The 14,214-nt window shown below is 38.2% G+C and overlaps 1 protein-coding gene across 3 annotated transcripts in view; it reads left to right on the forward strand.

Moving 5' to 3' along the window:
* Window positions 1-707: 707 nt before the first annotated feature.
* The window catches only part of MYO1B (myosin IB), a 172,366-nt gene continuing 158,859 nt past the window's right edge, over window positions 708-14,214 (forward strand). For 2 of the 3 annotated variants that reach the window (XM_075179931.1, XM_075179932.1), the window contains exon 1: window positions 709-963. The gene's annotated coding sequence lies outside the window, so the exon portion shown is untranslated. Of the gene's footprint in view, window positions 964-14,214 lie in introns of all 3 variants that reach the window. The other variant, XM_075179930.1, reaches the window with a different exon arrangement.

A 14,214-nucleotide genomic window follows, 5' to 3' on the forward strand; every position in this document is an offset into this window, starting at 1 on the left:
TGCGAAAACTGCATAGTTGCCATGCATTAACTGCCTAATGGAAGAGATTTCACAGAAATCTCCTCCATTCAGGCAAAAACATTTCAGCATCACAGTCCCCATAGATTAATATGGGGAAAGCGATTTTCTGCAATGCATGAAGCTTTGAAAAGATTTGCATTGCGCAGACAGGTAACGCCAAATTGCATGAAATTGCGTTTATTAGAGTCCAGTTCAAGTGCATGCGCAGATCTATTTCACACAAGATACGCCACGGAAATGAACTTAGGTTCGAAGATGAATCAGGCCCATTATAACATATCAGCAGGCATTTAAAACAAGCATAACAACCTCTAACAAACAAATATGACAATAATGCAGGAAGAAGCCACATGAGAATGCTCAGATGGGTGCCTGTTGCCCGCAGCCCATCACTGCCTTAAAATCACATATAACCATAGGGTTTTGCTGCAAGTGTATGCTGACAGAAATGCTATTGTAAGTTGAATTGAAAGATCAGTTTTATGAACTTGCACAGTAACCTGCAAAAATGTGTGTACAATACACTCGCGCACAGTTCTTGACCTATTGTCTGGCAACAGTCTCCAAGTTAAACATATCGAGGAAAGTGCAGAAGTGACTGTGTCCATCTGGTGGCGCTGTCTGCATAACTCAAGGGAAGACTGAGGGCGGGACGTTGTAACATTATAGGTGGGTAAGGAGGCAGGAGCACATCTTTTGCTAATATCTCTCCCTATACTGGCCTCTCCCCAGGGCAACAAGAAAGTGGCATACTGAGAGGAAGTACTAGCGCTTCCATTCATTCACACGCTTCCTGGGTAGAGGAGCTGCGGGATATATACTTTTATCTTTCTGCTTCCAGCCTTTCAGACTTGGCTGGGAACAATCTCTACTTTATCTTTGTGGATTAATAGCAGAGCGATTGGATAGAGTAGTATACTTTTGGATCTCTCCCTACAAAAGGTAAAGTATGTTATATGTGTATAGAAATTAGTTTATTTAAGCTAAAGAGCCTCTCTATAGTATACTTATTATAATTGTTCGATGATGTTGCTAACACGAACTTTAAACATGTAACATAAATGGGGTCTGTTCTTAGTTACTGCATGATGCTTGGTCGGACAGTGAGCGAGTGGTTAGTTCTATTGTACGGTCCACGTGTCCCAGGTTTGTAAGCGAGATTTAAATGCCCAGTCTTGGTGTTGGTAACAAAGATCAACATGCAGCTGCGGGACACTGAACAAAAGCTTGATCAGTGCTCGCTATTGGAGAGTGTAACCCTTGACATACTGGTAATGGGCTTGGTCACTTGTTATTTAGCATTATACACCGTGTTTAATGATTGTGCTCTTTTCCAGGAGTTTAAGTAGTAGCGTTTTCACCCAATTGCCTTAGTTTCAGGTATTGCTGCTTCTGCAGAGGCGGATTTGTAGCTTATTAAATGTAGTGATTTGAAATGAGGTAGAATGATCCATTGTGTGCAGTTTCTTCTAAGTACAGAGAAAGAATTACATAAAGTAGTTTAATTTGAAAGAAATACATATTTTTAGGTCTCCGTACTAAGAAGTTAAGAGTATATCTTACATGATAAGTGTGTGTTTTATAACATAAAGTAATAACTCCGAGGGCGTTTGGCAGGGCTTGTGGTGGTGGATATATTATACATTCACACCTCCGTGGGGTCTTTTCCCACCAATGCATTTTCTGGAATGGATGTTCCAGTAACTAGTATCCAATCCAAAAAACAAATCTTGAGTATCAAGGATTGTCTGCAAAAGCCACTAAACTGAGCTTTAAATAGCAATCTCTGTGAATCACCAACTTGGTTATCCTTCCTATTTCGCTTACACTGGGGAAAAATGTTAACGTTTTAATTAATATCAGGCATTCTCCTACTTCCTTCTATAGCTCTCTCATTGTTTTGGGATGGGTGGATGTAGCAAAAAGAGTTTAAGGAAAGATCCTCTGCTGCCATAGGGGTTGACTAAACTGTCATTATTGATTAGTTTTAACCTCTTACTGACCAGGATGATGCAAGCTGATTCGCTGGTAGTGATTTTGGAGAATGTTTGTCAAGATGACCCTTTATTTATTAGTCTTTGTACAGTTTTATGGCATAGAAAATAACTATTACCTGCCCTCTGACTAGTTAAATTTGATCTGTCACATTGGGTAAACTATTGTTATGCTTTTTATTTGGTTTTATTTGTTGGGATATATGTTTACATGACATTTATAAATATTATATATGCTAATAAAAACAATGAGATTCAATATTGTGTTCATTAAACATTCATTTTCTAAATAGATTTCTATGCATCCTGCAAATGTGACTTCATTGCTATTGTGATTTCTTAAACCAGAGATTAGATTAAAAAGAATACTTGAAATACAAGCATCAGCTGTTTTGCTTGTAGGCAGAAGATTGGTCTTGTTTGAAGGTTACTTGCAATCACTGATAAGGTGTTAAAACATATGCAGGGTTATATATTTATTTTATTGTACTTTTACTTAAACAAACCTGTTGCTGGTATTACCTTTTGGTTATGTAGTTTAAATTGTCTTGGTTTTTTTTACCTGATAATGCATTATATATTATATTGGCACAGAATATGTATTACTGTTTAAACAATGCTTAGCAGCAGTCTCAGTTTACAATGCACTTTATAGTTGGATCTATTGACAATATTGCCAGAAGGTCTTGGCATTCTGTGTGTTATACACCTCAAGCAAAGGAGGTGGTGCACAGCAGACGGTTGCTCTAGGGGAATGTTTTGGTAACATTAAACATGTTTCTGTATAACGAAGATAACGCCCTTTAAAAAATAAAAATAAAAAATCGACATTTTTGTTACAAAAGTGACTGTGTAAAGTTTTTTCATCTCGGCATGTATAGATAGTTGTGTATTTCTGCTGAGAATGCAATATATACATTTATGAGTAAAGGTTTGCACAAATTGAGTTTTGCAGCAGAACAGGCAGCGTCTGAGGGGTACGAAGTTTCTGCAATACAAGCTGTGTTTTGCTTTTACTTTTCCATTCATACTTTTGGCCTAATTTAGGGGCATATTTATTAAACCAAATTTTCATGTTGTTTCCCCGAAAACGGCTGTTTTCGAGGGATAGACGCCAATTGAAGTATTTGCCTAATCTATCAACAGTGCATCACAGCAGATATCATAGATATCTGTTGCTTTGTACTTTTTTTGTAATACATAGCAGTCCCCATAGATGTCTATGGGGACTATTATGTACCGCAATTTAACAATGAATGAAAATGCTATTACATGTATGCTAATGTACGCCAGCTCAGCCTGCCGTACATTACCTTTATTGCTATTTTTCAGCACTGTTCGGCGCAGAGCTCTACAGCGCATGCGCATTGTCACACAACAGTGAAGCGCAGAGATTCTTGTGCACATGCCTGAAGTTTTCTGACTGAGCATGTGAACAAGGCTGCTGTGGATCACAAAACAGCTTTGGTAATGAAGAGACAGGTAAAGGTAAGTTTTTAACTTCACAAGGACAGCAGATTATTGTGACTGCTGTCCCTGCTGACATTTTTTCATAAATGTGAGAAATAGTTCAATCCTTATCAATGCCATATGGATTGAAAACTAGTTTTCATTTTATGCGGTTGTAGGTAAATGTGCCCATTACAGTTAAGTGAACACCTTTACACCTGGACAAATCATGTTGAGATGTGAGGGGTGCAAATGCAATTTAGTTTTTGCATGCATGCCTGATTTTCCATACAGCCTACACATACTGGGAAGCCTTCATTTAGAGATAAGCAAGGGCACACACACCTCCCAACTTTAATTCTACCACACATTTTACATTCCCTCTTCCTGCAGCACAACATGGTTTTTGCCAAGGTGCAAAACTGAATCTTCTAGTTGGCTAGTTGGATTTACTCCTAATTCTATATGAGGCCCTGTGTTTGTAAATCCTCATTTCACGGAATTCATAGTCTATGAATAGAGTTGAAATGATGACTGCTAACTGTCGAATTGTGCCAAATGAGGTAAAGAGTTAGCGGAATAGTTACGTAAATTATCATATTTGTAGCTACAAATAGGTAATTTACTTGTAGGGATTTTAGTTACAAAAATGGTGTTGCCATTCCCCATACGTGCCGAATTTTGAAATTGGAACACAACATATTATTTGTGGCCTGTGCAGGAGCCATTTGGACCATTATTTTGTTTGGTCTGGAGCCTGGAATTGTGGTAATTAATTCCTGAATTCTGATTGGGCTGATAGATGGGGGGCGGAGGGGTCGTGTGTCGGCCTTTGATGGGTTCTCAGGGCCTCTTACAGTCTGATTTGTTGCAGGTGGAGTTGGGCAGTCATTGGGCTACTTGGTGCACCCGCCCAATATTTGCATGAGAACAGCAGTTAAAGATGGTTGTCCTTTAGTTCTGTGGACTACCTCCCATATATTCGTCTTCTCATAAATCTACAATAGTTAAAAATGTGTAAAAAAAAAGTGGGACATTACAGCGTAGTGCCCGAGGAGTGTCCTCACAGGACTGTTTAGAAGATCTGAAACCGTGCAAGTCAACATTGTTGCATTTTTTAAATGGATACATTTTCATGAGCTTATACAAAGTATTGCATAAATTGTAAATATTACACAAAGTAGGAGCAGTGTGTATAGCCTGAGAACAATTTATTACATTGTATCTTATGGGGATATCTCCTTAACACATAGGAATTTTAGTTATGTTTACTTTTTAGGGGGATTGGCAAATGACCCATGAACAGCAGATATTTAGACTTGTAAATACATACAGACCAATCCAAAGGGATTTGTTTGTTTTAAAGATCTGATGGAATACTTTCTCAATTCAGCTGTTGGACTCCGTAAATTCAACTGTCATGCTGTTGCCATCTCTGTTTCTCCTTTGGTGATTTCCACAGCATCCTTGGGGGCAAACTTCTGCCAGCATGGGGAACAAGTATCATGGCTCTGTGTTCTGCAGTGAGCATGGTGTCCTACAAATATACTAAACATACATCTATTCTAAGCTGGTGAATAACTGAGAGTGCCTGTTTAGTACAAAAGTGTAAGCCTTTTCCAGAACAGGAAGGAGGTTCCGTTAATGCAAATAGTGAAGGGTAGTCATGGTTGCCTGCAGCTGAGTGTCTTAAGATTTCTTCAAAGACTAGTTCAACTTTCACTTCTCCACCTTTCACTGTTTCTCTTTATCCTAACGTACCACGTCAGCTGTAGCTGCACAAAAAAGACCAGTTGCCATTGGCTACTTTAATATTGGTGTCTGATTATTAGGGGCTGGCTGAGCTGGGGGCATCTCTAGTGGGCTATCTTGGGCTGGATCACCGGGTTACCTGTATTTTATTTATTTCCCCCCCCCCCACTTCCTTTGGAATGTTCTTAATAGGCCGCCGAGCCACCTAGTCTAAAATTTGCCAGCCAGCCCCTGCTTATGCTTCTGTCTTGCAGTATATGCATTTTTTCCTCCAGCAGCTATAATTGTTATTCCCTCCCTTTATTGTTTTCACCGCCTTCTAGATTGTAAGCTCGTTTTGGACAGGATCATCTTTAACTGTCATTTCATGCTTTATTATGGAATTGGTTTGTATAACGAGCCCCTCAATATACACAATTTGGATTCTTGGGTGTGGGTTGTTATGTCTCATAGCTGTCAAAGAACCTGTAGTCCACCTTTCTCATGTTGGTATATCTATACGACATGTTGTCTTTACTTCTGATCTACATATTTGTTGGTTATTGTGGAATGGACCATAATATTACAATACCCAATACACTGATACCCAAATATTATACCATACAGTGGTGGTGCCGTTACTGATGCAGACGCCTATGAGGATGTAAAGGTTGAATATTGGTACAGACTAGAAGAAGTAGCACACATCAAGATTGTTGAACAATAATGAATTTAATAGCACCTAAAATATGTCAAGCATGGGAAAAATTTAACACACACTACTGAACTGGAATACACCCCCAAAACCTGTAATAACACAAACTGCATAGCAGAGAAGTTTTACAGAATGTTCTTACTGCTGTTGGGTAGGTCTTAGTGTGTGCAGACAACAAGGACCTTAAGTTCTCTAACAAAAAAATCTATTTGGACTGTTGGGCTACTTTCTGTGAAATTACTATTATGAATATTGTATTTTTCATAGGTGTTCCCTTAAATATGCCTGTTATGAGGACATAAAGGGTTTGTCAGATCCAAATTGTAAACTGTTAATTATACTTATTAAAGATGTTGCTAATTTCACACCCTTTAAGTCTGATACACACTGTAGTCACTTGATGGCACAATTAAATGCAATAGTATAAAGCATTGCATGTATTCTGTAAATATGTCACGGATATGACACTGCTTCTATTAATTGTAATGTACATTTAAAATCCAATGCATTCTATGTTATGTGGTAAGATTGAGATATGAAATTTCTAATAAAGTCCTTGGTTATCATTCTTAATTTTTACTGTTTTCTTGAATGAACATTATATTTCCCTATTTTATTGATTTAGAGCCAATAACACCATTAATTTGTCCTGGCTCTTTTTAATTATACCTATATTTACAACCTCCAGATTGTAGACCAAAAGCTCAAAAAAATAAAAATAACAATTGTGTAGTGAGTTTGTTGGATGTGATTTGTGGGGATCTGTATTCGTAGTAGATGTTAAGCATTTAGGAGCATCTGCTAATGTCTCATAACTATTTTATAACTTTACTTTTCTATATATTATATGTTTAAATGCTTTATAGCTAGTATGGATATATTTTACCAAGTAGCATAAGCCCCCTTCATACCCAATGATTTCCTATCAGTGAGCCTATTAAACAGATAATTTAGTCAATGTGAACCTAAATGCTTCCATTTAAATAGAAAAAAAACATTTCTAAATGTTAACGAATCAGTTCAAAGTGAGCCAGCTATATATTATCAGCTAACCTTACATTTTTGTTTCTCTTTGTATTTGCTCCCAATATTTCTACTTTGTGAAATCGGGACAAAATAAGCCCCATTTCCATTCCACCCAAACTTTGCCCCTGTCCACACACACAGGCCCACTTTTGGTCGAAACTCCACCCATATTCATGTTGGCCCCACTTGTTTTGAGGTCTTTGAATCTGGACTGCGGCTGTAAGATTAAGGGATTAATATATGAAATAGTTTTGTTATATGACATTATCTTGTTTCTATCATGGTAGCTCTGCAAGTAGAAATGCTGGCACCATCATTTACCATTGTTTATCGTCTTGACCCAGAGCTGTCCTGTCAATCTTTTTGATGTGAGATAATCTTCTCCCAGTGCAATAGCTTGGGGACATAGTCTGTTGGCAAGAGATGTATGACAGCATTGGGGTCAGGGAATGACCGTGACAGAGTGGTTTGGTGTGGAAAGGGCTGAAAAGAACAGGCAAAGATGTAGCAGACACATTTTCATTGAAGTTCATTGCCTGCATAGAAGAATAGCATAAAACTATGTCTAGCATGTACTTTCCCCTGGGCTAGACACAATAAACTAAAGAACTTTTTTCCGGTCACAGTCCGCCTATCCTGTATGTTCATAGGCATCTTAACTTTCTTTCCTTGCTATTAAATATTATTTTTTATGGTGTGTGTGTGTGTGTGTGTGTAAAGCTTGCAAATTTACTTGTATAAAAGAGCATTTCCAAATATATATGAAAAAGTTTCAGACGTTTAACAGAAGATTAACATTTTGCATAGAATTTTTAAACCTTCACATTAGTCCCTGCACCAGTGAGCTTACAATCTATATTTCCTACAATACACACACGGGTCTGAGTCATTAAGGAGAGAGCAAGGCAAAGATAGGAGTGAGTTTGATCCTGGACAAACCATGTTACAATGCAAGGGGTGCAAATGAATTTATTAGTTTTCATGCAAGGAAAATACCGGATGTTTTTTCATGTAGCACACAGATATTTGATAGCTTTATTTTTATACTGAAATTTACAGTAAATCTAGGAGATGCCCTACCCCAAACCTAAATTTGTCCCCACATTTTCAATTTAAATCCACCTCCAATGCTTTTTTTGCTTTGCTCTCCTTAAAGGAGCTGCGTTTGATAGGTGTCCTAGCAGCAGGAACACCAAAATTTAGCTGTTTGGGTGGAAAAAATGTTCCTTTTAAGAACATTATTGTTCCTGGGAGTTTTCTTTTAAAATATTAGAAATGGGTATTCTTCTGTTAAATAATGGGTATAATATTTGTATCATGTGTTTAGAATTAGAGCAATAAAGTGTGACAACATCTATACTTCAAAGCAGGTGGTGAATACAACCAGCATTTTAATGGTCTGTTGGATGGAGCCAAAGTTCACATAATGCAGCTTGTCTGTAATTCTTTTTGTTAGCAGTATGTCTGGTACACATGTAATTTAATGGATTACGTGGGATACAAAAAATGTGGAATGTTGATGGTGTAAATAAATATAAGAACAGAGAATTAGAAGTACTATATCTTTACTGAAATCTCCAAACCTTTCAAGAATTGCCATTATTTCTCTAGAGGAGAAAAAAAAGCATATATGGCTGATTGGTCTTCTCACATCTGTGGTTAATACTCTTTAGACTTTAGCTATTAACATCTGGGAGTCTTAACATTTACTGAACTATACAGAAGCCTTTTAACAAATAATGGAATCCTTTGAAAGGAAAACAGATGAGTAACCTTGTTCTGGTGTAGATCTCTCTGCAAGTCTATTATGCTGAAATCCAGACAGACTGATTACTACACGAACATATTTCACACACCACCCCACTTGCTCTAGTGCAGCAAATATTTTACTTCATGCATTTGGTTTACAGCTATTGACTGCTTAGTAAAGCAGATTAATAGAATCATTTTCCATTGAGCAGCTCCTCTGTTTCTGTAGTATAGTGCTGGAAAAAGTTGCTTGTTCACCATTCAAAAATGACCACTGAAAATGATTGTGAACTGGAGAGCCAATAGAAAGCTGCAAGCTCCATGCTTATGGATTCCTATTGGTCCATGTGGTCACACCCCAATAGGCTGTATGTGTAGTGTTTCAGAACAAAGGAAGCGCTGGGAGAACTGTTTCCGGCAGCCACACTAAGGGCAAGGAGCAGCTCTGTTAAAATTTAATGATTGATTGTGGATGCTGTTTTACCTTGGCAGTGCAAATCTATTGTTCTACACATTTATGTCATATGGAGGTGGATGTCCAGCTAGAATATATTATTTAAACAATGGTCATTTGGCTATATGAAAAGTATAACTCTTTCCTACATTAAGTTTCTCCTAACTACAAATTCATTAGTATATACAGCAGATTTTTTAGAAAAAAATAAAAACTGTTTTTGTAAACATTCTTAAATATTCCCCTAGAATAGATGTAAGTATTCTTATCTATGATGATTTGCATCTTAAATTGTACATGAGTGTCAGGAACCCCTCCAGCCAGTACAACAACGGGGTCTGCTCTGGCAGTCTGGTGTTCACTGGAGCCCCTAGTGGTGGGGACAGACTTGGCCGCAGACTACAAAGGGTCGTGTGATGTGTACCAGCTGTGGAGAACCCAGGAGCAGAGGTTAATGGCAGACAGCGAATCCAGAGAACAGGCCAATTTGCGCATGCGCCCTGCTTTCATTTATTAGAGGGACGCGGCGCTGCGGAGAAAGCGTCCGGCCGTTGCCTTGTGTCCCGGTCGTCAAGGTGGCGGCCGGAGGTGACGCCCCGGTCGTCAAGGTGGCGGCCGGAGGTGACGCCCCGGTCGTCAACGTGGCGGCCGGAGGTGACGCCCCGGTCGTCAAGGTGGCGGCCGGGACTTCGGGGAGACCAGGAGACGAGTCGCGGCGGCGGTGAGCACCGCCGCGGCTCGTAACATTGAGTACATCTTTGTAAAGGCAAGGAAGTGTGCTTTTTTGTTTTGTTTTTTGGCTAGAATAAATTGTACATTAATGACAAAGTCTCCTTACAGCCCTCTATACATTTTAATATTAAGTGTCATCATAGGCAAGGTGATAGGGAGCACAGACTTTGTATGCAAGATACAGAATTTGTAGTTGGAACTGAGCATGGGCATTGCTATACTGTATATATGAGGCATGCATATACGCATATATGTGGGTCTTCACAGTAATATTATAAGAAAATGGATTATGGGTCTTGTAACAATTACCCATTCATAATTATTGAGATTTGCATAATTACTAATTACATTGACTATACACTAATCCTAATGTAATTGTGTATATGTATGTATATAATATATTTATTTTTGGTAAAGGACATTTTTTTTTCTCATTTGTACACATTAAAACAATACAGGTGTTAATTTTTCATATGACTTGAGTTTATATTCAGAATGTTACTCTACTGTGTCTGGTGTTCGTTTTAATACTATTTTTTTTTGTTTTTATGACATTTACTAGGTAATTAGTGCTTACTAGAAGTTCCTACTTCTTCCAAGTAATAAACACAACTTTGTGTATGCGTCAAACAGGCAATGAATGAATTTCAGAAGGGAACATAAACATGCCAGCATGTGGAACAGCTGCCAGATGTTGGTCATAAAAGAAACATCAAGCATTCATTAATGTGTTTACTATATGGTTTTACAAAATGTAACTATTGGATTTGGTGACGCAATTTTGAAGTCAATGGCTGAGAAATGTATATAACTTGGGAGTTACTTGTTTATTCAGTGTACAACCATTCTATCATAATTTATTAGTGCCAGCATACCTAATGAAGGAGTGATTGGAGGTTTCATCATTTAGGTGACCAGCGTGGGAAAGAAAGTTAAAGTAGACTGAATTCTAAGCTATCCGATCATAAGTCACTAGCTTGTTAGACTAGAGTATACTCTGTGCTGTGTACAACTCAATGTAGTAATTTGAAATGTTCCTGGAAATTTTTGCTTTCAAGATAAGTTTTGAATACTTTGGGGCCGATTCAATTATTGTAAGAATAACACGGCGCTAATTATATTACCGGTAATGCAGAAATTTTAACCTGTACATTTGCTCGCAGCACTCAGCATTAAAATTACCATACTAACGGTAATACTGCGCACTTATACCATATTAACGGTAATACTGCGCACTTATACCATATTAACGGTAATAAGCGCACTTATACCATATTAACGGTAATAAGCGCATGCCGCGTTAGCCAATTTGTGTTGAGAACAAGGAAAGGGAAACTTTGTCTGAGCAACCAGTAGAGGTGGATCTATGAGGAACCTAAGGCAAATATCTTAAAGCCGGAATCCTATCCTATGCATTGGAATTTGTTACTTCTCTCTAAGCTTTGTTTGCACTGTATCCTCCTTCCCATTCTTACATCACACGACATGCTGTGAGCTGGTCTGTGTAACAGACTGACCTTTAGTTCTGTGTCTGGCAGCCATTTTTGTTTGTCAACCAGAGAGCTATTGAAAAGGAGATAATGATTTGTAGGAGGATTGCTAAAAAAAATGAGATGCATGCTTAAAATGTATAAATCTTCTATGTGTGAATGCTGCTTTAAGCTTTGTGGTGTAATAAAATGTAGGGAAGTTTGTCTTTTTATTATCTTGATGCATGGTCTGAATTAGAGGTTTCTGTGTTCTTGGTAATTATTAAAATTCTTTTAAGTGACTGGCTTTAGCACATCACATTAGCACAAATGCTTATAATGGTTAAAGGGATGAGAAGGACACAATATCAACTTCGGCAGATTAGGTAGGCCCAACCCTACATACCAGCAGTGTGGGGAAATTTTATGATGCACATTCAGAAAGCCTAGAACCACACCCAAATTACTTTCCCTTTCAGTATCTTGCCTTCATTACATACTAAAAAGGAGTATAAGCTGCTTTGCAAGTTAAAACACCTAAATCTAACGTTATTGTACATATAAGAAAACTGGTTTGCAAAAGAACCATTTAAAGCTTTATTTCCAATATGTGAGCTTATCAGAGTACATAATTAAAGGACAAAATATTGTACTTGGCTAGATAATATATAGCTTTACACAACATACATTATTTTATTCTATGGGAGCTTTTATGTATATATTAAAGTTCCAGTTGCCGTTGAATTTCAATTTGCATTTCTATTTAGTGGTGCTAAATAGAAACTGACCACTGTTATTGACCCAGTTATATACATTAAAACACTGTTTTTAAGTTTCGCAATACAACTTTGTGTTAAACATTTAGAACTTTTGGAAATTTTGTATAAATAATAATAAAATATTGCCTATAAGTTTATTGATGTAATATTTATTACCATTTATTTATATAGCGCCACTAATTTTGCAGCGCTGTACAGAGAACTCACTCACATCAGTCTCTGCCCCATTGGGGCTTACAGTCTAAATTCACACACACGCACTATGGTCAATTTGTTAGCAGCCAATTAACTTACCAGTATGTTTTTGGAGTGTGGGAGGAAACCGGAGCACCCGGAGGAAACGCAAACACTGGGAGAACATACCAACTCCACACAGATAAGGCCATGGTCGGGAATTGAACTCATGACCCCAGTGCTGTAAGGCAGAAGTGCTAACCACTTAGCCACCGTGCTGCCCATATATACAGTACTGTGCAAAATTTTGAGGCCGGTATGGAAAAAATGCTGCAAACTAAGAATGCTTTCAAAAATAGAAGTGTTAATAGTTTATTTGAATCAATTAGCAAAGTGAATGAACAGAAGAGAAATCTAAATCAAATCAATATTTGGTGTGACCACCCTTTGCTTTCAAAAGAGCATCAATTCTTCTAGGTACACTTGCACACAGTTAATGAAGAAACTTGTCAGGGGGGGTTGTTCCAAACATCTTGGAGAACTAGCCACAGATCTTCTGAGGATGTAGGCTTGCTCAAATCCTTCTATGTCTTCAGGTTATCCCATGCAAACTCAATGATGTTGAGATCAGGGCTCAGTGGGGGCCATATCATCACTTTTTCAGGACTCCTTGTCCTTCTTTAGGATGAAGATAGTTCTTAATGACATTGGCTGTATGTTTGGGGGCATTGTCCCGCTGCAGAATAAAGTTGGAGTCAATCAAATGCCTCCCTGATGGTATTGCATGATGCATAAGTACCTGCCTGTATTTCTCAGCATTGAGGACACCATAAATCCTGACCAAATCCCAAACTCCATTGCAGAACTGAACTGCGAAGAAGCCTCCACCAAGTTTCACTGTTGCCTGTAGACACTGATTAGTGTACCACTGGACAAAGGTGCCTGTTGCTGAGTTACATCAGCAGAATTTTGCTGGTGTTTTATGGGAGAATTTATATAGCACACTCGGTGTCTTATAACACCTTGGCAAGATCTTAAATTGAGCCTCAACCACTGACACGCCAGGCGAGCAAGCATCATCTGGAATATTTTTGGCCAATCTTTTTCATCTATAGTTCCTGGCAAGTCCATATTCCAAGCCTAAACATATTGGAACGTGAAGCATGTAATCTAGGACATCCTGTAAAGTTTTGAAATAACGTATTAGGGGGAAATGGTGGGAGGGCTTTCACATTTTTTTTGTTTATGTTTTTTTAAAGAGGTCATTACCTGACCAAAAGTCTGTAAGTATGTCCAATGCTAATGAGCTGAGAAGGACAATTTCTCTTGCATCTCCAGGAAGTAATTTATTACCCCCTCCTTACCACCAGCTGTCACACAGCTTCAATCCTGCCTGAGTCCATGCTCCCATAGATCTGGACTTGAGCCCAAGGGAAGAGTTTGGACTATGTGTAGTTGAGACTAAGCAAAGACGCCGGAGAGGAAAGGTCTCTGAGTTGTTCTAAAGCTTTTCCAACATTTCAGGTTGGGTCCAATCACCAGGTGCCTAATTTCTAAAATATTTGCTGTCATATAAGTAAAGTGATTTTCCATTTTTGCAACATCTGATCAGGTCCACTCCATTAATCTGCTCATCATTATAGTGTGAGAATATTCTTAGAACAGTGGTAACTGTAATCCCCCTTTGGCTATACAGTTGCATATTAACTCGTATTTAAACCAAGCTCACCCCCCCCTTCCTTCTCCTCCAATCAATTTCCTGGGCCCAGAGAAGAAACTCCAGGGTGCCTTTTATCAAGATTGCCTGGAGAACATATAAAATCTGTGGAAGTGTTTTCATTATTATTAGACTACCGGTATATTCTCGAAAGCCATGAGAATATTATTTCATGACCTAGCCTTTCAACTCTCTGTGTACCTT

The sequence above is a fragment of the Mixophyes fleayi genome, chromosome 7 (assembly GCF_038048845.1).
Source record: "Mixophyes fleayi isolate aMixFle1 chromosome 7, aMixFle1.hap1, whole genome shotgun sequence".
Classification (NCBI taxonomy): domain Eukaryota; kingdom Metazoa; phylum Chordata; class Amphibia; order Anura; family Limnodynastidae; genus Mixophyes; species Mixophyes fleayi.